General features: G+C 46.4%; 1 long non-coding RNA gene across 1 annotated transcript in view; it reads left to right on the plus strand.

Annotated features, from left to right (window-relative positions):
* Positions 1-26345, plus strand: part of LOC144141444 (uncharacterized) — an 87314-nt gene that overhangs the window by 27571 nt on the left and 33398 nt on the right. Inside the window, exons 3-4 of the long non-coding RNA XR_013316603.1 lie at positions 12049-12107; positions 19072-19158. This is a non-coding gene — a long non-coding RNA (uncharacterized LOC144141444). The remainder of the gene's footprint in view (positions 1-12048; positions 12108-19071; positions 19159-26345) is intronic.

Below are 26345 nucleotides of genomic sequence, written 5' to 3' on the forward strand. Positions count from 1 at the left end.
AACTTACAACTGAATTTTGTTGAACAAGGGTCAAATATATTTGACTGAAAAGGAAGCTAACAGGAGACGCGTAAAATATTAGAATTACTCAAAGGCCAGGAACGGACCAACTTAGTGCTGTCCCACAGGTGTCCTTCACCACCACGATCAGTTCTTTTTTAAGAGCACCGCTTCCGTTTCCGATAATGCCATCCAATTCGTGTAGCACTGACACATTCGAAATCGCTAGTTGCTTTTTAGACGCCTCCACTATATCACGCGTGCGTTGATTAGAATTGTGAAACATAAAGAGTGAATATTCAAAGTTTGGCTCACACCCGCAGAATTCGTCGTAAAGTGTTGAAGGGTTCCCGATTTACCTTCTCTGTACGTTGTTCTGATGTTCACGTTTTCTCGAGTTGACACAGTCTGCAATCTTTCCTACATATACACTTCCCCATGCCAGCGCAACACCGTTTACAACGCCACTATTGCATTAACGTACATGTTTTGATGCCCAGTGCTAGATCCGGACTTTAGTTTTTCGACTGGAATTGTGTCTTTGCAGAGCAGAGCAAGCTTTAGTGGGGCAGCTATGGCAACTGGAACGCTACCTTTTTGTCCTATTTTCTTTCGTCTATGTGCAACCCATTGCACATATGGTATAACGGCCGTCTTACGGCGCTCATTGCTTTCACGTGCACTTGTTTCAGCTCCTTTGAGTGCTAGCTTCCCTCGCCCACGGACATCACAAACTGCCACAATGACGTGCTCAGGATACCCTGAGAGTCTGAGCCGAGAAAGCTGCGCCTCCCGAGTGCTCGGCACGCTGAGAACAAACGACTTCAGGGCGCTGCGAAAGCACATAGTCGCTACCGACGGTTTCACTAGTTTGGTGTAAGCAGAGTTATACGGCAACAGGGATATCTGGCTGCGAAGGGCTTAACCCCAACAAACTCGGTTGTGTGAAAAATTAGGAATGTCCGAGAACTTCAATGCGTTACTTTCAGGCATTCTGGGCGTTATTTGAAGCAGATTCAGGTACTCTTCTAACACTGCTTGGTTTGAAACTGCTTCGTCGCTAAAGCTAGATGCGGAACTCTGATGCACAACTAAGAAATCATGAGCGAACGCATACAGTTCTATCCCATTTGTAGACCTTAATCTAACAACCAGAAACCGGTCGAGTTGGCCCACAAAAGATCACAGAGCACGGGGGCAACACATGACCCTATACCCACACCCTATTTTTGTATTATAATCATGTCGTTCCAGCACACATACGTGGACTGCAGACACATATTCAACGGGTGAATAAACCCTTGCAGTGGTATACAACATTCATGTTGAAAAGCATCGACACCAAACTCAAAAATTTGCTTCGCAACACACCCTATGACCAGGTCATGTGGCTGAGTTAAAAAGGTTTTGATATCCAAAGAAATCGCAGACCTCCTCGGAGTTTCTGGTACGAAAGCGATCCCCATCGTCTAGTAGCCGAAAGAAGGTGTCGCTGCAGAAACAGACCTACGACTTTATGCCAGGTGTACCATTCAGATACTCTCACACGAAAAGGCATGCCTTTCAATGCAAAAAAATCTCTAGCCCCCGATTGGGTCATTTTTATATTCTTTAAGACCACACACAAGTTCAGTCCTTTCTACAGCTCGTAGCTTTGGTTTTAACAGCTTCTAGCGATTCATCAGTTAGTGTAATCATTACATCACCAAAATCTTGCATTGCATTTCAAAACAAGAAGGCACACGAAAAGACCCCGAAACCACCTTCTCCCGAACCCCATTCCGAACCCACCTTCTAGCGATACCCAGAAACTGATGTATCGCTGACATAAGGCGAGGTGTAGTGTTGGGCATCAAAAAAAAGTATTTTGACGGGGGCAACGGCGATGTTCACTGTGTTGCGTTGGCTGGTGGATGGGCATATGTAAGACAGATGGAACGGTGGGTCAACACGAGGCTTCGCGAGCGCCTGAATAACGTACAGAAAGAAAAAAAAAACTGGGCACCTTTCAACGCACTGCGGCAAATGCCGCGGGTGCGAGTAATACTTCGAAAATTCAGTCATGCTGTTTCACGATTCTCCTCAACGCACGCGTGATACAGCAGAGGTGGCTGAAACGCAACTAGGAGATTTAAAATGTGCCAGCGCGACATCGATAGCTTCGTCGGGAAAGGAAGCACCGTTCTTAAAAGAAGAATTGGTCGTCGTAGAGACTGACACATGTGGGACAGCACCGTGTTCGTCCTTTCTTCTAATACTTGTCTCTAATTGTAGTCTTTTGTGTATCACGTGTCATCTGTTTGTTCAGTCAAATATATTTCATCATCGTTCAATAAAACTCAGTAGAAAGTGGTAGGTGTCCTTGTCTTCTTTTGTCGTGTTTTGCGTTTATGTGCTGAAACTGCAAGTTGTGAGAATATAGAAGACATAACAATTTGGTGAGTAACGCTGCACACATAATAAAGGTGAGGCTACCAGAAACAAAAGAACTAGCGTTGAGAATAAAAACGGGCTGAACTACGCCAACGTACAGCGTTTGCCGGATAATATGCTGACGCCTACCCCGTCATGTACGCGGTCGCTCATTAAGATTAGCACAATTCCGAGCAGCGCTACAGAAAGAGGGTGCTAAGAATCTTTGGGTCCGGACAGGCCACTTTTAAAACTTGACACTGGCGACGTTCAATGAACGCACCGTGTGTAGTGAGGGAAGCTTATGTGTACTACTACAGGAGCTCTGGGACATTAAGTGGGATTTCAGAGTTCAACAAAGTTAGAAGGACACGAGAAGTTTAGAAGGATTTGTTGCTGGGCGAGTTCGTGCACCTTTACGGTGAAGTCAAAAACTTCGCAATTTGAAATGGCCACAGAACGGAGTGTACACAGGACAGGCGCAGACTTTCAAGTGGCGACACAAAAGAAGGCTTCATGGAGCTCATTAGCTGGCATATTTTGTGCTACACTGGCCCCAAGAGAAGAACGAACACGGGGTGGCATTTGTATTCCACAGAGAAATAGCAGGAAACGTAGAGGAGTTCTTTAGCACTGGTAAGAGATTTGCGGCTCTTGTGATCAAGCTTAACAAGCGATACAGGTTAGAGATAGTACAGGCCTATGCGCCAAAAACCAGTCATGATGACGAAGCCGTAGAGAGCTTCTACGAGGACATCGAATCAGCAGTGAAGAATAGAATAACGCAATTTACGATTGAGATGGGATACTTTATTGCGAAGGTTGGTAAAAAGCAGATAAGAGAAATGTCACTGGGAAACATGAGAATAGGCACTTGCAACGCTTCAGGAGATACACTGGTAGAATGTGCATAGAGAAATAACCTGAGATTGACAAACACATTCTTATACTAACGAAAAATAGGAAATCGGCATGGAATAGTCTCGATGGTACAACAAAAACGGAATTGACTTCATTGTAAATGACAACACAGGTATCGTGCAAGTCGTAGAAGTTCCAAGTAAGATTCGCAGCAGCGATCATAGCATGATTACATTAAAGCTGAGGCTGAATCTCAGGAAAGAAAGAAGGAAACGACGGAAAACTTAGGAGCCCCGCATAAAGTAAGTCAGAGCCAGGTTGCACGAGTTAAGAATAAGTCTTCAAAACAAATTCTCGTTTCTGAATGAGCAGAACGAGGTCAGAGTAGACAGGCTTAATGACACCCTAACATCGGCCCTCAGTAAATCAGCAGCAGCTGTGGGGGAAGCAACATGCCCGAAAAAAACTGGAAAACCAAGAAAACGAACGAACTAATTGCCAGAAGTAAGAAAATGAAAGTGTCGAGTACGGCGAATCGTATTCAATTAGCCTGGCTTTCGAAACTGGTTACCAGAAGTAAAGCAAAGGACGTTCGTACACATAACGTGGCAGTGATTGACCACGGCCGCTCGATGGAAACTAGGTCTAGTTTCCATCGAGCGGCCGTGGATTGACGAAGCGCTGCAAACAGGGGTAAGATTGACTGCAACTAAGACAGAGCTAGCCATCGGCAAAAACAGAATGTACGCCCTCAGATACGAGCAGGTTAACATTACGCACAACTTGGAAGCGATAATACACGGAGTAGAACGATTCTACACCAGGCTGTGTGCCAGTGACGTTACCCTAGGGCAAAATATTGAGACAGCGAGCTCAAGTTGCGGCGTTCTATTTTGGCAACTGCAGAGGAATTTGGAAAGGCTCTTATCGGCAGGAAAACGGGAAAAGCTGCAGGTGATGACGGCATAAACGTGGATCTTTCGCTGAAGGGAGGAGATATGTACTGGAAAAGCTTGCCGTACTATTTTAAGAAATCTTGAAGACTCAAAAAAGTAATGCCCTTCCACTCTGCGAAGAAGGATGACCTGCAAAGCAGGACGCAGTCTACAGAGTGCACGAAACAAAACACGTTTATCGTAATTTGCGATTGAGCATATTTCCAAGCCAATTAGCTGAATGAATGTCTGACGGAATCCAAGCTTTGTTCTTGAAGATAAATATGGAACTACCTGTGTCCCTCCCGTGTCCTAAGCATCTTACTGTTTGTGTAAAGCCGGGTTGAGGATGTTACCGCAACTTTCGTAATAGCTTTAAACAATGACGTCATTTCACGTCTCAGCCAACCGAACTTTGTGAGATGGAATTTTTTACGTCCATAGATCACGATACGGGTTTTGCGTCGGTCCAAACGAACGGCACGTATTCGTCCTATAACGATTTAAAACCTGGAACCTTAACCTTTGATCTCTATTCTGGCGTACAAACATGTGGCTGTCCGTTTTCCTTTCCCCTTGTATTCATCTTACTGTGTGTGTAAGATGTCTGTGTAACACATCAACCGACACCCGAACCACTCGATTGAGGACAGCCGACTAACCGCACTGAGCCATGTAATTTCGACATCTAAATACCAGCACAACCGGCATTTCATCGGTAGCGGCATGGAGCCTATCTGTGCGTGCATGCCCGCCTGTTTTACCCGCCAACTGTGCACGCTTAAAACCAGCAACCGGCGATGCCGTATACTTAGGCGGGAAAGTAACGTTTCCGCAGGAAGTTCAAACACGATATGCAACAACATGCTCGCTGCTCCCTTGTGCGGGGCTAATCCGAACCACGTGACATCTGCTCGAGAGGTTCAAACCCGATTTGCAACATGCTGGTTGGCGGCAGCGGCGCATGCGAGGTAGCAGCAGAGTAGCGCACGCTGCCGTACGTTCGCTGATCACGCGAACACTTCCTGAGACGCACTAGAAATGCGCCGTGACCGAGAAGACTGCAGCTCGCTCTGCGCATAAATTTCATATTAGGGAGTGTAGTAAACGTCAGTGCATTTTTACGCCCATCCGTGCTTCGTTTATTTTTCGCAACCGCATACCGCCGTTAGCTGCCGACCGCACAACTTGTCAAAGGGGCATCGTTGGAGACGAGGTGGAAAATAGTTGGGAATGAGGTGTCAGCAGTGGTGAGGAGGAGACCCGGAGCGGTGCCGCGTATATCGATGACACCGGAATAAAAACTGGGGGGGGGGGGGGGGGGGGGGGGGGGGGGTAGGGGAGGAAGGGGTAAGGAAGGAAGGAAGAAAGGAAGGAAGGAAGGAAGGAAGAGGTGGGTTAGACATATACTGCTTTGCAGTAAGAACTGGCGGAACCCCCGAGGATGGAGAAAACGGCGAGCGCTCTTGAGCGCTTGCCTGGTGGCGACCAGCGAGCGTCCCCGGCTCGCGGAGTGACAGTGTCAAATAAAAACTCCAGCGCTGTCGTCAAGCGCTGCCACGCATGTAAAAAGAAACTCCAGCGCTAATGCTTAAGATGAAAAGACATCCTGCTTGGAAGAGGTCACCGTGCCGCCGCAGTCTCTAGGACACATCTTCTTGAACAGCGCTGTTTTAAAACTTAGGCAAGAGAAGAGCACACAAGGACGGGACGAAGCGCGAACTAACGACTGATTTATTTTCCAGATGTATAACCAACTAGCCCCTGCTTTGATTGTAGATTTTAACGCGACGACGCAACGCAGGCGATGAGCCGCGCCGTAGTGGGGGGCTCCGGATTAATTTTGACCACCTGGGGATCTTTATCGTGCGCCGAAATCTCGTACACAAGGGTGTTTTTGCTTTGCGCCTCCATCAGAAAAGCGACCGCCGCGGCCGGGAATCGAACCCGCGACCTCGTGCTCAGCAGCGCATCGCCTTAGCCACTGAGCCACCGCGGTGGGTGAACTAGCCCCATTTTAGCCTTGCTCTAGGACACATTATGGCGCATTCAAGGGAGTGCGGCAATCCTTCCCCAGACGACTTGCGGGCCCCGCCACCACCGCCTCGAGTCAAATGCGAAGAGCTGGTGGAAGTCTACAATGCTGCGTATGAATTTGCATCCACCACTCACCGCGGAGATGACGACTTCGATGCATATGGAAGAAACAATGGTCATCATCATCATCATCATCACCAGCCTATCTACGCCCACTTTCAGGGTAAAGGCCTCTCCCATTATTCTCCAATTACCTCGGTCCTGTGCCAACTGGAAACAATGGTACTGAAACATAACTATGTGTCCCAGCTAGGAGGAGGGCGTGGATAAGAGCGACGAAAGACGCTCGAACGCCGGGGCCTCCGGGGAAGCGTTGGTGCAATGGGAGGAAACCATGGTCGCGGACATGGCTGTGACTGCGGCGGGCTCAGCCAAGCGTCCGCACGTTGAAGAAAAAGACGCAGGAGACCCGCACATCGGAGAGCCACCAGTGAAAGCGACTCAAGGGCGACGGCTTTCGTTGAGGCCCAGGCCCACTATCCCACCGGATAGGAACCCTGCGGAAACACCGCCCGGGCAACGCAGCCCGAGTGACAGTGCAGCAGCGGGAGGGAACGCGTAGTGAGTCCCGCGACGCGAAAGGTAGGCGCCATGCTCTCGGCCTCAAATTGAACTGAAATGGCGCAGGACCCCGCCCTGAACATAGCTACGCTTAACGTCAGGGGATCGGCAAGCAAAAGAAAGCAAAGACAAGTGCACCGACTGTTCACTGAGCATGACGTTGATGTGTTAGCCGTTCAGGAATCCAAAGTTCAGGGGGAGGCAGAGACTGAGAGCATGGGGCGACGTTTCACGGCGAGATACTATGTGTGCGTTAGTCATGCAGTCGGAACCTAGGCGGGTTGTGTGCTTTTTGTGCGAAAGCTGCCGGGTTTAGTGGTTCAATCTGTTATCACTTGTGTGTCTGGACGGTTTGTTGTGTGCGACCTGTCTTTCTGTAAGGTTGAGCGGGGTATTGTGTGTATTTCTGCGCCTAATTTAGTCGACGAGCGGGTAGATTTTTTTGCGAATAAAGACAGGCATTTATCTAATGATAGGGTGAATATTATTAGGGGACTTTACCTGTGTTTTAACCGCACGTGATAAGACAAGCAGCCGGCCGTTTAAGGATGCGAGCACTGAGCTGTTACGTCAGCAGATTGTAGAATACGGGATTGAGGATGTAGCTGAATGTATGGAGGGAGCCCGAAGCGTAAAAATCAAAGCTATCGAAAGGGGAAGTTGCATAAAGTACGAACAAAATAAGAAGGAAACATCGCTACGAGCTTTGCTGCAAACATTAACAGAACAAGAAAGCAAACAGCCGGGGGCTTACAGAGACGACATAAGACAAACAAAACAAAAACTAGAAATAATAGATGAGGAACGCTATCAAGGAGCGCTAGTGCGAGCAAGAGCAGAACAGGTGATAGCGGGTAAAAGGCCTACGAAGATGGCTTTGGGGTTGCAGAAGGCGCACGCTAGTCGGAACCATATAAGCGAGCTTGATTGGAATGGCGTTACATCAGACGTTAACAACCACATTGAGCGAGCGTTCTTCGAGTACTACAAATCGCTTTTCGCTTTCCGGGAAGTTGATATGGAATACTTCAAGAAAGAATTCCTTGGCAACATGCCGAGAATGGATGATGAAACGAAGGTGCTGTTACAGCAGCCAATAACAGTGAGAGAAGTTGAAGAGGTTATTGACAATTTAAACCCGGGGAAGCCTCCAGGGCCGGGCGGTTTAAGAGCGGCATTCTATAAAGAATTTAAAAGTGAAATAGCTACGGTTCTAACGGCCGTTTTCAATGAAGCGTTTAATTTGAATGTCCTGCCACCTTCTTATGGATCCGCTCACATGATATTATTCCTAAAAACAGAGAATGGGCAAAAACTTAAACAAGTGACTTCATACAGGACCATTTCACTCACAAATGTTGATTATAAAATTTTTATGAAAATATTAGCAAGTAGACTCCAAGAAGTGATCCATAAAATAGTAGGCTCTTATCAAACCTGCGGTATACGAGGAAGATCTATATGTACTAACATTCACAAGGCCAGGTGCGTGCTTGAGTGTAGCGATGCCGCAAAAGTAGGTGTCGCGGTTCTTCAGCTGGATCTCGAGAAGGCTTTTCATTGTGTGTCCAATGAAGTGTTGCTTTGTATACTGTGTGATATCAATGTAGGTTCTGCTATTAAAGATGGGGTGGCTCTGGCGTACCGAAATTGCACTACGCGGTTAGTGGTGAATAAGACATTGGGAGCGCCCATTGACGTGCAACGCTCGGTGCGCCAGGGATGCCCACTTAGGCCACTATTGTTTTGTATTTACATTGAAACTTTGTGTTTCCGTATCCAAAATGACGTAGGGATTCGTGGATTCCGCCTCCTGGACACCGAAGTGAAACTGCTGGCTTATGCGGATCACATTGCTGTGTTCTGTGAAAACAAAGAGAGCTTTTAAAGAGTAGTCCAGGTCACAAAACGGTTCAGTACCACAACCGGAAGCCTAGAAAATTGGGGAAAATGTCTTGGTTTCTGGCGTGGCGAATGGCAATCCACCCCCAGCGTTTTTGCCAACGTAGCCTGGACAACAACCCCAGTTAGATATCTGAGCCCCCTACGGTTTTATAGGGATAGCGAACCATATTGGCGAGAACAGACAAAAGAAACTCGCCAGAAAGCGGACAAATGGAAAGGGGCTTATTTGTCCACGTTTGGTAGGGCGACCGTGTGTGATTTGTTCTTAGTATGCAAATAGTGGTATGTGATGCAGGTGTTGCACTGCTCACGCATGAAAGTGCAAAAGTTGCATCGAGTGTTCGCTGTTTTTGTCTGTGCCTCGAATTGGGAGAGGTGCAGTCGTAACAACCTTTTTAGGCGTGTGAAAGATGGAAGAGTGGGGCTAGCGCATTTATTTGTGCGACAACTAGTAAATAGATTTCTTTTTTTAGAGAAGTAAGAGATCCTTTTCTTCGTACAGTTTGTCAATTAAGGCTAGGCAGGGTTCTCCCCGATTTTGTGATTACGACTGAATACATGACGGGAGGTATCTTTGTATATTTTAAGGAGGTCGTGGCCAGCGTGAAGGTTTTAAACGCAAGATTTTCAAAAGAGTATTTAAGTACGGTTTCGCGTAAGAAATTGTACCATGATATTGTCGATGTTGTATTCCCTGTTCCCATGTACAGGGCTATGTACTGAGGAAGGCCCAGTAGCGATGTGCTTAAGAGGGTTAAAAGAATGCAGATTCAACCAGGGGTCAAATCTTTTATGTTTAGGTTACCTACAGGAACATTATTAATACGAACGTTTATGAAAGAAAGGGGGTTATTCGTACCATCGGGGACAGATTGCTTTAGTTGTAAATCTCCCGAGACAATAGATCATCTATTTTTGCATTGTTGGGAGGGAGTATATTTTTGGGATCTGCTACAGAAGACACTACACAAAGATTTTCCTTTATATCCTCACGGTATACGTTTCCTTGCAATACACAATGATGATGGAGTGCTTTACGATTTAGTCATCGCACTGGGTCTCCATAGTATATGGCGCTCTCGTACAGCAAGGTTGTACAATGATGTTGATGCGCGATGTACAAGGGAGTATTTCAAAGGGAGCATTGGGCAATTTGTTGAAGTTATTAGGTTCCACCAGGAACTACCTGATTGGCTACCGCAAATAGAGCAACTATTCAATATGAGGGCATTTTAAATGGACAAAGTCAGCCCTGTAGTGGCTGGCAACTCCACCTCTTGTATGTTGCATATTTGCAATGTTGAGGTGTAATCTGTTGTGAATTGTCAAAGACAGCCAATAAATACAAAAATACTCGGTGGAGTCTGTTCCCAGTGCCGGTTTATCGCCAGCCTTACATTGGCCACCATAAGGACAGTGTTTTGAAGCGGGTCACACGTATGTGTCTTCCTCCAAATGCAAAAACGTTTTTCTTTATTAAGCTGCATACAGCAACACTCCCAGTGAAAACATGGTTGCGCGAGAAAGGAATGTCTATTCCTTGGTCTGACAATTGCCGTTTATGCAATCAACCTGAAACCATTGATCATTGTTTTGTTTTGTGCCGGGATGCGGTGTTTTTCTGATATGTCTTGCAACGAACTCTTAAAAAGGACATGGACATTACCCCTTATACAATTCGGTTCTTGCCTTTTAGAGATGTTACTTGAGTGCCCTGTGATATATTTGTTGTGATGGGATTGTATAGCTTGTGGAAGTGCCGCATGACGGACAGGCACGCGGAACCCCCACGCCCAACGAAGTCCATTTTTCGGGAGCAAACTGCGTTGGTGCGGAGCATTTATGCGGCGCAAAGTGACCCACCAGAATGGCTGCATCTGTTGGACGCGTGCGCCTGCTTGCCAGAGTTTTAACGGACGGCTTATTTTAGCTGCAGTAATGTGCATCTTCTTGTATGACTCATAACTTTGGTAGGCTGTATTAAGGGCAGTTTTCCATGCAGTAAAGAAGAAAAAACGCTCGTGGCCGAGTGGTCTGGAGCGCTAGGTGTGTTACTGCAACTGTTTTGCAAGTCACCAGTTCGAATCCCCGGGGGTACATTCTTTTTTTTATAAGTTGACTTTTTTGTTTTCGGCTGATGCTTTCTATACTGAGTTCACCTTTTTGGGCCGTAACATTCACTGCTACACGAACTAGTTCACAGAACGCGCGCAGGCTGACACTGGCGCACTAGCGAGTTCTCGTTGGCGTGCTGTTTTCATAAGCACAGTCTGCTTGCGGGCAGTGGGCTCAGGCCAGAATCCACACACCCTTGGCCTGATGCGAACACGCTTTTTACGATACAGGCATGAGTGAGTCAAGATCCAAATATGGGGGGGGAAACGCATGGCATTTCGGCGTCTGCGGGGAAGCGGAGGGCGTTCATCCACTGCGTAGGCCTCGGCTAGTGATTGTTATGATTCCAAGCCGTCCTGCGAGGCTTATCTTATACATTTTATAGCCGACAACATGGCAGAAGCGCGGTACGACGATTACTGAGATGTCAAGAATGCCCTTCCAATGATGCCGTCGGATGTCAAGCACGTTGTTTTACAGAACCGAAACCGAAACTTGTTTGAATGCTAACTAATCACGGTGCGTCTCCTCCCGTCGTCACAGCCTTTAGTTGGTGCGGCCGCCGCAAACCGCGCAAGGTAGTTTTTCTTCTTTCGCGCTTTGTAAAATAATTACCCACTGCTCAACCAGATAAACGATGAAAAGTGTGCTAATTTGAGCTAATTTGAGTGGTTCCCAACTAAACTCTTGCGTATTTCCTTTCGCTCCTAAGTGGTTTATTCTAACATCAATTTCTTTTATTAGGATGGTCATTGCGGCATTTGTTCTATTTTTACACATTCCAACCGATAAATCCGGTATGAAAGCTGAGCATCTGTATTATTTTGCCGCTTTGCTGTGTAGTTTATGGACGATTTAATGCATGGGTGTGCGCGTAACAAGTTCTTGAAGCGCCGAAGTTGTGAAAAGTGAAATAAACTGTGTCGGCGTTTCGTGTGCGCCAATTGAGCCGGCCATGTGTGTCCGCGAAGTCAATTTTATTGCACCGTCTGTTTGAAACATGATTTATTACGGATATTTATATCTAGCCTGAGTGCAGACCTTAGACGCACTTGAAAGCCGCTGCACTGCGGATTAGTAGGACTAACAAAGATGATTTGAGCGGAAATTCTAGTGTGCTAACCACTTAAAATTTTTATGTTCATGTCTTATTTCCTCACAGGGTTATGAGATTTGAGGGAAACTATGTGGGTGGCAACGCGATGTTTCTCAAGAAAAAAAGTAAGTACCATTATACTGAGTAATAATTTGTCTAAAGCTCCGGGTACAAAGCTCAAAAAATAGTGAGAAATGGGGGTTGTTCGATCGCAAAGCGGTGTGATATGAAGTACAATGAACGGGTTGTGGGCAATGCATTATTTTGCAATTCCGCCAGTTTTATTACTCTAGGACGCACAAAAGAATTGTTTACATACTGGGGATAAGATATGACAAGAAATACGCAGCAATAGAGTACATCAACCGTTGAACGCTTAAATAACAACACTTAAAACTAATATTTGGTTTTGTTATCGTGTCAATGAGGTGAATTACTAGAACCCAAATCCCTGTATACTTCGTGTTACCTTATTTAGAAGTGCTGACTACTTTGCCCACACAGAAATGCATTGAGCTCCACCTTCTTTTTATTGATCACCGCAAAACACACCAATATCTCCCAAAACAATTGTATCTCTTTCCTGCCCTTGTAAAAAGCTGGTTTGGGCTGGTTGGTCTCGGCGATTCACAGCTTCGCTTAGGGCAAAAAGCAAATACCCAGGAGAGACACAAACCCAGGACAGTATAAACAGGCGCATGTTTACAAACTCAAGCTGGACATTACCCTGCATAACATTCCTGGAACACTAAAATTAAACCCACAAGATGGTGTATAAGTGGCCGTTCCAAAAAGAAGACCGGGACACGACGCATTCAATAAAGTGAAAGCCACTCTAACATATTTTTTTCGGAAAGCTGTACCATCGCAGTGCCCACGCATCACCCCCAGACTATTTCCGCCGCTTCGGTGGTTTCCCTGGCCCTTTGTGCAATTCCGAGCCATTACTGCACAGTCCTCAACGCGGAGAAGGCATCCGCAGTACCGGCAAATATGTCTGTGCCCTTTCACTACACCATGCACGTTGTAGTGGAATGTTACACCCCATCTTTCGAACAGCGACTTGTTTCCTCACACTTGTAATATGTCAGGGATTCACATACACGACTTTCGCGACGCATGCCACAATTTATGTTATCAGTTTTTTGTTTTACACTGGCTGCGGAGAAGCTGTGCAGTCGTGTGATATGCTCAAGCTGGCTTATTTAGGGGAAGCACAGAAATCCACTTTAATTTCGAGCCTCTCTCATATCTCGATCCTGTGCGACAGGTCCTGAAAGGACTTGCTGATTGCCACTTTTTTTCGCACCCTCTTTTTTATGGCAATTGCATGCCTGATGCGCCACATCATGAACGGAAAGCTAGTCGCTCCTGAGAAAGCTTGCCGCAGAGAGTGGTTAGAAGGTTCTCAGGTAATACGGCCTTTCATAGGAGAGACACTTTCCAAGGAAAGCTGAGTTCAATGTTATGGTGACAGGATCTTGACAGCGCATTCATCAAACACAGCTTTTCCACCCCGCTGTGTACTTGCGCCGAGTCACCCGAAGAGAAAGGACCCAAAGGGTTTCTGTCAGGGGCCTAGTTACACTAAGCACACGCCGTCCGAATAAAAAGAGCTCCATGTCTAAGAATATAAGCAGGTGTTCTTCGGACAGCTAATGCGTGAATCGAAAGACCAGAGACAGATGTTAAAAGTGATTAGCTCATAAATAATATGAAGAGAATTCGCGACATCACATGTGACAAACACAAGAAAAAAATGACAGATTGAAACATTGAAACTAGGAGAAACAGTTTTTAATGCTGAAGTTGTTATACTCCAAAATAATGCAAAACGCTAAAGTACGCCCCCAAAACCATGAACCACAATCCGCTCACACGCTAGCACTGAAGCGACCCCCAAACCAGACAACGGCCCCGCACATTGTTGCACCTTTAAAGAACCAAGACAGTAGTCCAATTCTCCCCTCTTCGTTCTCGTTCGCCTTGCTGGTGGAGCAGCTGTTGTGTGCTGCTAACGTGGGGAATGAAGACGAGTTCCTTGATCCGCTCCCACCATTAAGACAGTACAACTGCGACAGCTGAGATTAAAGAACGTTTAGTGTCTTTCCTCCCCTATTTACTACCTATTTACACGAGGTTTTTCATACGTTTTCAAGACACAGGATTCTTGGCGTCCAAATGAGAGGACACCAATTTCCCTCCCCTGAACTTCCGATTGGCTGCAGTCGAAATGTCCCCCCTGTATTTCCGAAAAACGCGCCTGTCTCAAGGCGATCATTCGTCGCCTGCGCTCCTTACGCGGTTATTGCCTTTTCTCTTCGTAATCCCAAGGTACACGCTTGCTTTCATGAGCCCCCGGCCAAACGGCAGCACTTTGCAAATAGGGCGGAATGATGATGCGGCCGGTGGATGCGTCCTGTTTCCACATCATACAGTGGCATTGTCGACGACGCTGGATCGGTTGTACGTGTCCCACGCAACACTGAAGCAATCCGCCGATGTGGTGCAATAAGCGTGGTTTGCCGATGAGTCAACTCTCCATCGCCCGATCGCCGCCCTGTATTCGAAGCAGGTGCAATGCGGGGGCAATGATTAGGCAACCAAGTGGCTGCGTGTGTTTTTTTTTTTTTTTAACCCAACAGCTGTCATGAAAAATTCGGCGTCGACCAAGAATGAACAGTCGACGCACGCCAGTCATTATACAACGCCCCAAAGCACCCCAAGCTCGTAGACAGAAACCTCCCAAAATATAGCTATCAATGGACATGACCAGCTGGCACTCGTTGTCACGGGAGGATAACACAGACTGTTTACTCATAGCAGATAATTGGTATTAAAAATAATAAAGGTGCGAAACGTTGGGTTGTCCTTCCCTCCGTACTGCCATAGAAAACATTTGCACACAAAGTGGACCTTGTCCATTTTTCTTAACCATCAATGGATCATAGGGCCCTTCTATATTCGCTGTAACGCTGAACCGATTTTGTGGCGTAATTGTTTGAAGAAAAGTTGAGCGACAATTGTACCAATAGTTATTTTCGAAGACCAAGCAATTAAGTTTCAATACAGATAACTCAACTACTACGAATGAAGTTCTGCCGCAATGTACTGCTCTAAGAAACGCCGATGACCGCGTAACACTGCCTTCTCGCGCAAGCCTAATGATCCCTATCTACTGTGGCAATGCTGCCTGCCCCTGACGCCGACACCATCGTGGAAAGTGTGGCAGTTTGCTCCTCCATGGCGTTGGCATCATTACAAACGGAATTGTGATCTTCAAAAAAAGAAAATCACAAGTTTTCACGCCAAACTTCCCCCAAGAGTCTAAGCATATAAGCGAGGGCGCATTCATTACTTCTCAAAACACAATTCAAATAGCAGGAACGCTGTCATAGATTTTAAATACGCGTTTAACGACCCCTTAGAGGCTGCGCACTTCTTGTACCTTATCCTGGCACCCTCACGGAAAAAACAAAAAAAAAACTGGTCACACTTCGCAATTTAGATGCGAAGACTGACAAAACAGCGGAGCTGGTTGGTCTTGGCTTGCTTTGGGGTGGCGTTTCTTCGGTCTTCCCCTTTTTAAGCGAAAGATGGTTAAACAGGGAAGCGCTCACCTCGCCCACTCAGTAAATCAATGACAACATCCTGCACCCCTAAGATGCAAAATCGAGACTTTCAATGACTAAAGTCAAAGCGCACTTCAACTCAGCCAACGACGAACGCCAACGCCCACGCCACGAACCCAACTCTGAGTGACACGAATGCAATGATGCGCAATCGGATAGACGCTGGTTTTATAACGTGAGAGACAAAGGTTCTATTCTGACCAGGGGAAGCGTTTTAAAAACGACAGTCTTTCTTTAACTGCTTGAACGTAGAAATTTTGGTCTGTGTCTGTCTGTCTGTCTGTCTGTTCCTCGATTCAGCCAGCTGGCGAAAGTGAAACAGTAGCTGGACAATACGTTCATATACCCACAGCCCAATCTCAACGTGTAAGTCCGGTAAGAATGTTCATACTTGTCAACATTTTTGAACAAGAACAAAACACTACGCAAATATGCTGCAAAAGATCAATACATAAGGGATATTTGAAATGTTCTTTTATTAAAAATCTACAGATGCTTGATTTTTGCGATAGCTAACAAAATATTGCGTGCACTGCAGAAAAAAATTCCCTCCGTCGCCTGCTGTCGCCCGCGCCGCTATAGCTCCTGGGGGCATTTTAAGAAACCAAACGGCAACAGTAACGAAAGGTGTCACTATATAGGTTCCACGTCCAGCTTGGAACGCACGTGGAGTAGGGCAACGCTGTTCTATCGACATTAGAGAAGGGTGCCCTGATTCACGCGCGTTTCGCCTTAGGGTAGCCCTGGCATTGAGGCACCCGCTCTGGAGCAGTGGAATGAGTTACATTTATATTAACTTAAACAAACCTCTATCGTGTTTATCTTTGGAAGAGCGGGACGGGAGAGGAACAGCGTGAGAGGTGACCGGGAACGAGACGGGAGACATTCACTTGGCAGCAGGATCGCCAGACAACGATCGTCTTTCGTCGACATTTGCAACGAAAGGAGTCGATACGCGGCCGTTTTTTTTTTTTCTCGAGGCGCTCACTTCTAACACCTGCTCATGGGCCCCTTGACTCCTCGCTCCTTTTCTTCACACTTCTTGGCCTAGCATTATCATCCTCTCCCCTTCTCCGAGCGGAGCTTTGTGTTAAAGTTTGGCATGGCTAAAGCTAAAGACTGATCAGCTCCGCTGTTGATCAGGAAATTGCCATCACAACCAGCATTTTCGTATTCTGCTCAGCTACGCAGGACACCCTGCAAAGCATCTATTTATCACCAAAGACGGAGCGTGAAATTCCCAACGTTCAGCTTACTGCTTGTCGCAGACGAGCGCTAAGCGTGATTGTAATCGAATTCGAAGATATGATCACCGATGGCATCACGCAAGCAGAAAAAATGTTCAACGGCTTCCCTACTCCCGTATGTGAAGAAAAAGACCGCACATAGAAGTTCTGCCTTCACTACGTACCAGTGAAGCAGAGTGCAAATACGACGTGTATACGCTACTATGCATCAAATATGCCTCGACTGCATTTGGCGTGAAAAGTTCTTTGTAAGTGCTTCTGAAAACCGGAAACTAGCAAATAGAAATCGACGAGAGGGACCGTGAGAAGACTTCTTTTATCATGCCGGGTAGACTATAATGCTTTATGTAAATGTCCCTTGGAGTTTGCACGGAACTAGCAACGCTCTAAAGAGTTATCAAAAATGTGGTTCCGCATACAGTAGCCACCTGTATTCGCTCATTTTCACGTACTTTCACGTTGGGGCAGACGTGGAAGTATACATACAAGAGCACCTTAAGTTGGTCTTAGTGCTGCTTTCGTACAAAAAAAAGAGCCGTGAGAAAGTTATAGCAAATGCCAGCTGCGGTCTTTGAACTACGGAGAAAAACTAGTCACCTCTGACAAATTAGGGGGCTAATATTTGAGCTCTAACTAAACTTCCCACCTTCGCCTGCGGACAGCAATTTGAGGACGCTCTGTTGGGTCTGAAATCTGAATAAACCTCTGACCGACTTGCCAGAAGGTGACACCGCCTGCAGGAACTAGACGTTAACCTCATTTACACGTCCGGTGGAAAATATTTAGACGCCGATGTGCCTGTGGCTCGCACCCGTACACACATGGCCACCAGACTTACGGCGTGCTTTTGGGGTATCGTGAAGGACACTGAGTTAGTCGCCCCTCAGCAAGTGTGCCCTGAGTTGCGCGGCATCATCAACCACCTCTGAGGACATAACATCGCCGTGCCAAGTGCTTTCAAGCACCGCTTACATGCCTTCTGTATCAAACGTACTGTCATTTGAAGACAAACTCGGCACCAAAAACGAAGTGCCTTCGTATCATCAGCCTCCTACCTATCCGACGAAATTCCGGAAGCGTGGTGCGACCTCTCGAAAACTAGGCACCTTGGCGCAGCCCGTAAAAAATCAAGATCGACTACTAATATTCTCGCCTTATATTCCATGTAATTCACTACTTGGAGGGGGGGGGTGCTGCGAATAGAAACTGGACACGGGGTAAGAACTCGCATTCTATTCCAACCTTGTAATGAGAATCCCTAGCAGGGCTGTCGAGTCACTGCCAGTTACGACGATCACAAAGCTTTGTTGTTTCTACAATATACACTGAACGGCGTGCTCGCCTTTGAAGACGCATTCTTTAATAATGTAAAATAGATGCACTTACGCCGCCAGGCTGTAGCTTGGGGCTGATTGATATGTCATCGTAATACAATTAATGTCCCCAAGACAGAATGCCGAAGTAGCTACCTTGTTAGTCGCGACACAACGTTTAAATCCCGAACTGCGACGATGGGTGCAGTGTCATTGCAAGTAACCCATGCTCTGAAGCTCTTCCTAATGGTTGTGAATGCAAAAGCAGCAATACCGAATAGAACGCCTCGGACGCTTCGGTTTCGCCACGCCATTTTGAAAGGCTTTGTCGTTTTGCCGCTTGACTATTTTCTTTCCATCCGCTTGCGTCTTATGCTTTGGAATGGCCTCAAAATGTCTGCTACGTTTCGTTCCGTGCTTCTGCGGATTTCTTTTTTTTCTGTTGTATCTTTATTGTGGCACGGATAAAGAAGTCATTTGAAGGGTAAACATAGCCTAAATTTGAATTTGAACTCACCGGTAGGCACATATCTGCATCTACACCAGAACACTTAGGTGAAGGGAGCAGAAACTCCAAGTCAAACGAGCGCGAAAACATGCAGCGATATTTTGTTTTGTCGTCAACCTTTCTATTAAACGACGACAAGAACGAGCAGTGGCATGATAGGGGCCCAAGGCGTTCATCTGGACGTTCATGCTTTCGCACCTACAACTGAAGCGAAGTGGTTAAGTGTCCTTGGGCGTTTTTATAGTAATTAGAAAGCGTAAGTTAGATTAATTTAGAATATTCACTACAATAGCCTTAACTCTTCAGGGCCACGCGACAGTATAAAGCGATCGTTTTTCGTGCCTCTTTTGTGACAACCAATTAACCCACCAAATTTTATTTCTTTACAGAAAAACCGAGCATGTTTCTGATCGCCCAATTGAAATACGTAGATAAAAATTACAAGTGCGGGCTCCTTCAATTTACTCCTCAGGGAGGCAAGTAAAGCTTTTCCTATTTTGTTCAATACACCTTGCGACGAACCACCACTATAATTATGTAGCCTGTGTATACAGTTAAGGGAAAAGCTATGAAATGAGCCATTTTCTAGTATACACGGAAATGCTATTCGCCGTCGTGACAATTCATCGCGCCTGCGGCACATTTTATTTCATTTTAGTTTCGTCGTTTTTACGGCTGGTATTACATGCTATTGTCAGCGGTTAGGCACGCAAAAGCAATAAGTGCCGCATTATGCGAAAATACGGCACCTGGCATAGGCAGTACCTCTTGATTGTCAGAAAAAGGAGCGATGGGGCAAACGGAAGAAAAGGAAATAAAACAACGTTAGCTGCCCGAAGGATACAAAACCGGGTCCGAAAGATTTCGGAGTGATCATACAAGCCGGCACCCTCAGCGAGCCTTCGCATTGGCCAGAAAAAAAAACATGGTTTACCAACTGAGTGCATTGTGGTAATTGTAATCCTTTTACAACACCACACGTAATCTGACTGAAGTTTCTCGCAAAAGCGGAAGCTTGGGCGAGTTTGGGCGGCTGCTCTCGTCTGTGCTTTTGTTTTCTTGTCTTGTCCCCCTGTTACTTTGCGTTTCCCGCCAATGCACTGAAGTTTCTCTCTGAATGTTACTCCTATTTACGCTTAGTCTTCGTCTATTTAGTGTCCTCGTCAATCATCACCTCACCTTTATCTGTCGTAACTAACAATAATCATCGCTTCTGGGCATGCCTGCTGTTCTTTTTCAGTAAGGCTTGACGTTCACGAATAAAGTGGTCAATTATCCGAGTCTATAAAGTGATAGAAGGGGCACCAGCTCTATACCACCCGCCTCGACCCACGGCCTCTCTTTCAAAATTGACTCAAGTCGACGTATCTGACACCATCCTTACTGAACCTCAAGGGAACCCCAACCGCATAAACGCTGATCCTCCTGCGCCTACTAGTCCAGCTGGTCTAACATAAAAAATCACAATATAAAAGGGCAGCAGGGCTCCCCAGGACTAAACAGTACTAAAATGGGCGCAGTAGTTCGTGGCGAACACATGAACGCATTTTGTGTAACTACAACTGGGTTAGTGTTCAACTACCAGCACGACATTCGCTGTTTGTAGGGTTTAAGATGAGGCGCGCCGTAGTGGAGGGCTCCGGATTAATTTTGACCACCTGGGGATCTTTAACGCGCACCGAAATCTCGTACACACTGGCGTTTTTGCTTTTCGCCTCCATCAGAAAAGCGGCCGCCGCGGCCGGGAATTGAACCCGCGACCTTGCGCTCTGCAGCGCAACGCCTTAGCGACTGAGCAATGACATCTCACAGGCCTGGTTTGTGTAGCATGACGAGGGCCTTAGTGACTCCAATAGTTAGACCAAGCTGCTATATCAAAATTTTACCACGTCATCCCCACGCATGGAGATATCCCAATAGCAAATGAGCGAGCGTCAGTAAAACACAGCGAGCCGTCCCCCCTTACATTAAAGACAGTCTGGCGCTATGTCGAGTTGTAAATAATAACGGCTTCAAAGTAATCATCTGGAGGCTATAATAATGCGGAAAACGTGGAGGGTGCCAATACGAAAAATGGAAATACTGTGTACCGCTTATCGGTGGTGCACAAACGTCAGCAGATATACTACTGCATTCAAATTTCGCATGCGATACGTACTCCAGCGAGTGAAAGAAATATTTGAAGAGACGACTGCGTATTGAAGAGCTGCCGTTGCATATTGGCCACAAATCCACTGGTAGTATCAAGAACCAATACATGGACACATGCGAAAGCTGATACACTTGGTAATTCTATTCAAATTTGCATTGTAAAGATATCACCTAGCTTCTCACCTGGCTGACCTGACGCGGTGTTCAAACCCTCTCTGAGCTTACGAGGAATAACCTGGCTCAGTTGCATCGTCCCCTAACGCTGAAATTTGCCTCGGGCTTGCATACTCGGAAGTTCCTGCGCCACCACACGCGGCTCGTGCCCAACCTCACTGGCAATTTCAATTTCTTAGCCCAACCTTAACCTGTGCCTGACCGTGCAGGCTCTCCTCGGATTACATACTGCTAATTCCCAGAGCGTGCACATGGCGAATTTTTCCCTACATCCACAGCTTGTGCACTGCATTCTTCTTTCTCGTGTTAACACCCTCCATGTTTAACGTACTAATAATATGTCATCCGGGGTCACATTGTACGCTTCTGACGAGGTAGCAATGATAGGAGAGGCTGGCATATTTTACATCTCCACAAGGAAGCGTTTGTACAGGACATGGATGCTAACTGTAGTTATGCCGTTTTCTACTTGCGCTCGCCAGTTCTACCAGACTCCTTGGACCAACATCGCAGCTCGCACATCCCTCGATGACTCCTAACACAGCCCTTTAGTGTACAGCCTACACACCGTCACCCAGCATTTTATGTGGGTGACTATGGTAAAGCCCTTTTTTAGAAGGAAGATAGATAAAACCCGAAGATTTTTCCCATGCAATGCAAGTTAAGCAGTAAGTTCGAAATGCAAACTGCTTCGACCGTGACGGCATAGCGCTGTCGGATATACGTCGGCATCATAAGGCTAGGGACACAAGTTACTACTACTACTATGTATATTTTATTGGCGCAAGGGCGTCTGAGGCCAAAGAGCGCCAAGACAATGTTTGTTTTGTCACATTTATTAAAATGCCATGGCGATGATTGTGATGTACTTGATAAAAATAGTGTATATATGGGTGTAAAGGGCCCTTACTCTAAGAAGCGAAGATGAATAGGATGAGGGGTAACAGTGACGATGTTTATGTGTGTGCTGGGAGCGCCATAACATAGCAGGGATGGCGGTGACGTCACTGGCACGTTATGAAAACGCTCAGAACCGCCCTCACTATTTGCATTGGGTGGCCCTGATGTCACACATGGTATGAGATGAGTGTTAAAAATCCAATGTCAGCGAGATAGGCTATAAGGCGTTCACTTCTAATCGGGGGTTGATCAGATAAAAACAAGGATGGGTGTAAGGGTATCATGTAGGTGTATAGTTCTGGGAAGTGTCGTTTCCTTGCGTCATCGTATGCCAAGCATTCAATCAATACAAGGAGGACTGTAAGTCTTCGTCCGCATTTCTCACAAGATGGTGGTGGGGTTCCGTTTAAAAGGTATGAGTGTGTAGCGTGTGTGTGACCTATTCTTAATCTGCATATTGATATTTCTGTGAACCCGTTCTGTTTCTCTGTGTTGTATTTCCCTATGTGTGGTTTTATAATGTGCAGTTTGTTTTCGATTCGTGTGTCCCACTGTACCTGCCAGCGCCTCCGAAGCACACTCCGAACTAGTGGTTTCATGTCTAGGTAGGGCACATGTGGGATATCTATATCACTGCGGAGAGCCGCCACAGCAGCATTCTGGTCAGCAATTTCATTGCCTGAAATTCCACTGTGCCCAGGTACCCAGCACACTACTACAGTCAATTTTAGAGCGTAAGCAGACATTATGGATTTGATAAGACGGTTTAAAATAATGTTTCTAGTTGGTTTTCCTGAATGGAGAGCTAATACTACACTCAGGGAGTCTGTAAAAATAATGAAACTGTGTATTCTGGTTTCTGTAATGTGTTCCACAGTGGTTAAAATGCCGTGTGCCTCAGCTGTAAAAATACTGGTATTTTTGTTCATTGTCTTCGTGGTAGCAAAGTTTGGGCCATGTGCAGCGCATGACACAGAATTGGCGGACTTGGAGGCATCTGTGTAAAACGTTGTGTAGGGGTATTTGTGTCGTAGATGTAGGAAGTGCTGCAAGATGAGTTCTCTTGGTGCAGTTCTTTTGTTAATGGCTCTGAAAGATAAATCACAAGAAATGGGGGACATTTCCCAGGGAGCAACAAGGTCTGTGATCGAAGTTTTGTAAGTCTCGCTAAAAGAAACCCCAAGCTCTTCAGCATGCACTCTCACTCTCAACGAAAAAGGCATAGATATAGAGGGCCGACTGAGAAACGAGTGCATGGCAGAGGTGTCATTGACAATAAAAGAAGAAGGGTGATTTTTTATGGATGTTGCCTTCATGGCATACAATAGATCTGTGTATAAGCGCTGGTCTTCCAGGCACCACTGGTCACATTCCACATATAGGCTTTGTGCAGGACTCGTTCGGAAGGCTCCTGACGAAAGGCGAAGCCCAAGGTGCAGAACAGGGTCAAGCATTTTTAAAGCGGTTTTCGAAGCTGACCCGTATACTACGCTCCCATAGTCCAGCCGCGACTTCACTAAACTGTTGTAGAGACGCACAGGCACATCTTATCTGCACCGTAGGAGTGGTGGGATAGGACTTTTAGGATATTCATTGCCTTTATACATTTTATTTTGAGTAGCTTTATATGTGGAATAAATGACAGCTTTTCATCTAGCACAATCCCTAAAAACTTGTGTTCCTTCTTCACAGGCACAGCCACTCCACTAAGGTGGACGGTGGGCTCAGGGTGAATACCACGCCTCTTGGAAAATAAGACACATGTGCTCTTTTGAGGATTTATCTTAAAGCCATTTCCGTCGGCCCATTTTACAAGCCTGTTTGTGGCAAGTTGTAACTGCCGTTCACAGATAGACAGGTTACAGGACCGGAAACTGATATGAACATCATCCACGTAAATGGAGTAAAAAATGGTACGGGGCAGAGCTTTTCCAAGTGCGTTCATCTTAGCTATAAAAAGTGTGCGACTAAGTACTCCACCCTGAGGAACGCCATTTTCTTGCATATACAGCGCGGATAATGCAGCCCCGACCCTCACTCTGAATGTTCGTTCAGACAAATAGCTTTCAAGGGCATTAAGCATATTCCCACAAATTCCAAAAGATTTCAGGTCTCGCAGGATGCCGTAGCGCCAGGCAGTGTCATATGCTTTCTCTAGATCAAAAAATATGGACATACAAAACTGTTTGTTAACAAAGGCATTTTTCACATAGGATTCAAAAGCGACAAGTTGGTCTGTTGTTGATCTGCCCGACCGAAAACCTGCCTGGCAGCTGTCCAGAATACCATTGTATTCCAGGAAATATAGTAACCTTCTATTGATCATTTTTTCGAACAGCTTGCACAAGCAGCTGGTCAGGGCAATTGGACGATAACTTGAAACACAGGATGCATCCTTTCCCTCTTTCAGCAGTGGCACAACAATAGCCTGTTTCCATGCCTTAGGAAAGTGCCCAGAATGCCATATTCTGTTAAATAAAAACAGGAGAGTATTGATTGTGTCTGTATGAAGGTGTTTGATCATGCCGTACGTAATGTTATCTGCACCTGGTGCCGAAGGCTTGCAACCAGCCAACGCAGTCATGAGCTCGTGAAGGGAGAATGGAGAGTTATAGGAGTCGTTTGAATGCTTGTGGTCACGTATGGACTTCCGCTCAGCTGACTTTTTGTAGTGTATAAATGTGCTTGTGTAATGTGAAGAGCTTGAGACGTGTTCGAAGTGTTGTGCCAACGCGTTTGCCTGGTCCTCCAGGGTGCCACCAGTGGTGTCAACAAGGGGTAAGCCATGTGTGCTTTGTCCATTTAGTTTTCTTATCCTGTTCCAAACCTTTCTTGTATCGGTGAAAGAATTTATTGAAGTTAAGAAGGACCTCCAGGTATTGTTTTTGGCCTGACGGCGAATGCGCCTTCCCATGGCTTTGGTGCGCTTGAACGCTACAAGGTTGTCCGCAGTGGGGTACCTGCGAAGAATGCCCCACGCCTTGTTCTGTGCCTGGCGTGCTTGTCGACACTCTTCATTCCACCAGGGCCGCCTTAGGTTACTTGTGTCACCAGAAGTCTGGGGAATGAAGTTCTCTGCAGCGTCAAGGATATGTGCCGTGACAAGGCTACAAGCTTCATCAATACCCAAGTGTTCTATGGAACTGTATGCGAGTTGAGATTTCTGCTTAAATTTCTCCCAGTCTGCAGCGGTTTCTTTAAACCTTTTAGTTGAGGTGGGAGTGTAAGGGTCTCTGTCTAGGCATCTCAGGAATACTGGGAAATGGTCACTTCCAAGCGGGTTTTTCTCCACCTGCCACTCAACGAGTGGAAAAAGAACAGCAGAACCGATTGCCAAGTCTATGTGCGAGTACGTGTTGTGTGTAATGTTATAATATGTGGGCTGTTTTTTGTTGAACAAACACGCACCAGATGATACTAGGAAATGTTCAATCAAGCGGCCGCGAGCGTCAGTTCGCCCAAAACCCCAGAGTTTGTTGTGTGCATTTAGGTCTCCAACTAAGATAAATGGTTCAGGAAGCTCATTTACCAACGACTCAAATTCTGAGGTAGACAATTGATGATCCGGGGGAATGTATAAGGAACATATTGTAATCAGCCGACCAAAAATGATCACGCGGACAGCAACTGCCTCAAGGCTGGTGAGTAGTCTAATGGACTGGGATGGAATGGATTTTCGCGTCACAATGGCAACCCCACCAGATGAATGAGCACAGGCATCTCTATCTTTCCTGAAGACAGTGTATTGTTTAAGAAAGTTACTTTGCTTGGGATTCAGGTGTGTCTCCTGGAGGCAAACAATACTGGATTGATGTTTATAAAGGAGTTCATATACATCATCCAAGTTTTTTATGAGACCCCTACAGTTCCATTGAACTATGTTTTCAACAGCTATTATGGATTAAAGATAATAAAGATGTAGTTGAGAAGTTGCCTATTCTGGTTCATGTCAGTGAGTCTTGTTTAGGGCCTGTTGTACGTTGAGGTGGTTTTTTCCCAGGGCCAAAAGTGCCGCGGCGCTCATTTTGCGCCTGCTGGGCAGGTTGAGATGCCGAGGTGTCCATGTCCTCGTCTGACAAATCAGGCGGCACCGACATTGTGTTCATCCGACATCCACCTCGCGGATTGGTTCCTGAGGTGGCCGCAGGCTTCTTGGTTGGAACCTGCGGTGCGGGAAGGGAAGGAGTACGTGTGGGGCCACCTGAGTTCATGCTCTCAATGCCCTTGGGTGTCGTGCGGGCCAATGGAGCTGGACTAGAAGAGGCCGGACCAGTCCCAACAGCGCCCGTCGGGCTCCGCAGACGTAGTGGCGGGGTGCTCGGCTGTGGACGGCAGCCCAGCAGGAGGAGGAACCACCAGGGCCTCTGCTGTAGAGGCAGGAGCTGGTGGTTGCTCGGAGGGGGTTAACGACAGCGACACATCAGCTAAGCTGCATTGT

This window comes from Haemaphysalis longicornis, unplaced genomic scaffold (genome assembly GCF_048455015.1).
Source record: "Haemaphysalis longicornis isolate Haplotype H1 unplaced genomic scaffold, Haemaphysalis longicornis Haplotype H1 scaffold_6, whole genome shotgun sequence".
NCBI lineage: Eukaryota > Metazoa > Arthropoda > Arachnida > Ixodida > Ixodidae > Haemaphysalis > Haemaphysalis longicornis.